The following is a 3331-nucleotide window of genomic DNA, read 5'->3' as shown; positions in this document are numbered from 1 at the left end:
TAGTACCACTGAAAATATTAAGGGAATCTAAGAAAGACTTAAGGTTGTTCAAAGTCGTCAGAAAAGCTATGCCGATCTCCATCGACGGGAAGTTGAGTTTGATGTTGGTGATTATGCCTTCTTGAAAGTTACTCCTATGCGTGGCGTAACGAGATTTGGAGTGAAGGGTAAGCTAGCCCCGAGGTATATTGGACCTTTTGAGGTTATCGAGAGGATGAAAGTCGCTTACCGATTAAACTTACCAGGATAGTTGGGACATGTTCATAATTTATTCCATGTGTCTATGTTGAGGAAGTATACTCTAGATCGATCACATGTTATTGAGTATGAGGCTATCCCTCTTCAGGAAGATGTGACTTATGAAGAACAACCAGTCAAAATCTTGGCAAGAGAGCTGAAAATGTTAAGGAATAGAGAGATTCCAGTAGTCAACGTCTAATGGAAGAACTACAGGGAAGATGAGGCTACTTGGGAGTTAGAGTCTGAGATGTATATGAAGTATCCTCACTTGTTTAATTTTCAACTTGAGGTTGTACTTTGAAATTTCGGGATAAAATTTCTTTAAGGAGGGGAGAATGTGATACCTCGGTTTGACCGAGTCAAAGAAAAAAATATATATAATAATAATAATAATAAATAAATAAATAATATATGTACATTCAAAAAAATGAATCAGATTAACTTCTCCCCCCCCAATTCGTCCTCTCTCTCTCTCTCTCTCTCTCTCTCTCTCTCTCTCTCTCTCTCTCTCTCTCTCTCTCTCTCTCTCTCTCTCTCTCTCTCTCTCTCTCTCTCTCTCTTCAAACACAAAAGGGAAACCCACAAACCACCATCACCACCACACTTCGGCGACCCACCTCCAGCCATCGCCCGACCCCACGCGCCGGAGAAATCAAAAGCCCAAGTGCCAGCGACCTCACCCCCAAGCGCCCCCGCTCCTTTTGCCGTCGTTAGCTTGGGATCGCAAGTCAAAGTTTGGTGGTACAAACTTTGAACAGATTTTCCGGTCACCTCCGGCGTCCGTTTGACGAGACGTTTTCACCACTAGACTCATCTCGTCGAGGAGAATAAGCTACACTAAACCATTTTTCCCAGTTCGCTACTTTTTCTAATGACATTTTTGTAGCTCCGCCCCTTTCCGGCGACTTTTCGGTGACATCGTGTACTGTTCTGACAAACGGTTGGCATGGGTGTGATCTACTTATCGAGGTGGTCTTTTTGATATACACTACCACTATTTTTGGCGATGTTTCCGGTACACTAATTTTTACCGCCATCGATTATAAATGTGCACCGCTTAGGTGAGGCTTCGGAACCCCAAATTTTAAATATATTCATATTATATGTCGTTGGACTCGGTTTTGAATGTAAAATGTGACGATGATAATTATTTAACCATATGATGGTATAGGTGAGAGTAATATGTAAGATTGGACTAAACAATTGGACCTCGGGACTTAAGAGCTTAAGATCGTCTTTTGGAAAAAAATTAACGACTCGGGAGAGGTAGGGACTCAACTTGATTATTGGACTTGATTTTTATGTGTTGTATAACATTGGATATATTCCAATTTTTAGGATTTACAAATTGTTTGAAAAATTGGAAACATAATCTGCATATTTATCTGGACTGTTCTAGGGCACTGAGTGGCAAATATATTTTTGTACAAATATTTATGCAGGCTATTATTTTTGTGTTTATTCAAAATACAGCTGTTATGCTGCCGATTTTTTTTTAGAAAATAAAAAGGAATATGTTCTTTTGTTATTCTTATTACTTACCTGCTTTGGTTATACTGAGGAGAGCCATGTTGATCATGTTCGGTGCATATTGTTGTTTCACGACCTAGTCTCTGTGTCATCATAGGTAGATCAGGTGTGCACTCACCTGTAGGTGAAAGACCTAGAATCTGTACAGGGAGTGAATTAAATCCGAGCCCCGGTATTATGGTGTCTATAAGATGCGACTACCCGATTTTTGGATGTCATTTTCTATGATTGGTATTGAGAGCTAGGGGTCTAGTGGACGGTGTGATATGCATTAACGTTTGATTTGTGATTATTTGTGGTCTCTCTACTTTGTTTATACATTTTGATACTGGTGATGAGATATTTTATTTTTACAAAGCTAACCATGCAGGAATTTTATTAAACCAAGGGTCCTTTGATATTAGTTGTTTTCCTACTGGGTTTTATAAGCTCACCCCCTATTTTCTCCCATTCCAGGAACTCAGTTTGATGCTAGTGGATGAGGATGGTACCGTTGGGAAAGGAAGTCGTTATTAGTTTAGTCTTATTCTACTCTTAAATCTTTTAGTGAAACTGATTTTGTAATTAAGCTAAAAATGGATGGTCTGGGTGACTTAAATTAGCTATGTACTAATTAGAAATGAGGAATGATGGATTCTAGGTAGAGATGGAAATTGGGCGGTTCATGTACGGGGAATGCGATCCCCGCCCCCATCCCCGCTACCTATTTATACCCCCATCCCCCTCTAATAACCAACAGATTCGGGGTGGGAGAATACCTATTGGTTATGGGGAACCCATCGGGTATCTATTAAGGTAAAATAATAAAAAAAAAATAATTGAAAAAAATAAATTAAACCAATATTCTCACAAATATTTTTTGTGCATTTATAATTCATAGAAAATAAAAGATAAACGTACCTAAAAAAAGCATAACCTAGTAGAAAATAAAAACTAAATATGTCTTAAAATTTGAAAAAAAAAAAAAACAAAACAAAAAAATCATAACCCAAGTATAGGATCATAGTCTCATACCTCTCAAGCCTCCCAACAAATTAAAAAGTAAACAAAGATGAAATTAAGAATCGAGAAGAAAATATATTTACACATGTAATCCACAATAATCATCAGTTCACTATCGTCATTATATCTTCATAATTTAAGCATATGATATATAATTTTGATTATCAATGATATATATACTATATATATATTAAGAATAAAATGGAAATTATATATATATATATATATCTATATCGGGGTCGGATATGGTGCGGATAGTATTATCCCCGCCCTCGCCCCATCCCCGCTTCGAGTATTGAAATTGTCCCTCACCACCGCCCCATTAACCACCAAGACGGGGAATTCCCCACCCCATTAGGGGCGGGTCCCCGCGGTTATCCATCCCCGCGGTATAAATTTCCATCTCTAATTCTAGGTATTATTTTGGTGTTTTATTGACTTATTAAATCTATCAATTTGGTAATTACATAACTGTGGAGATATTATTGTTTTTTTTATATTGTGGTCTTGATTTTGTTACTAATATTTTTTTATTAATATAGGAGTTAATCCATTTGTC

Source organism: Cannabis sativa, chromosome 7, assembly GCF_029168945.1.
Source record: "Cannabis sativa cultivar Pink pepper isolate KNU-18-1 chromosome 7, ASM2916894v1, whole genome shotgun sequence".
Lineage (NCBI taxonomy): Eukaryota > Viridiplantae > Streptophyta > Magnoliopsida > Rosales > Cannabaceae > Cannabis > Cannabis sativa.
Note: the sequence above shows the minus strand (reverse complement) of the source record.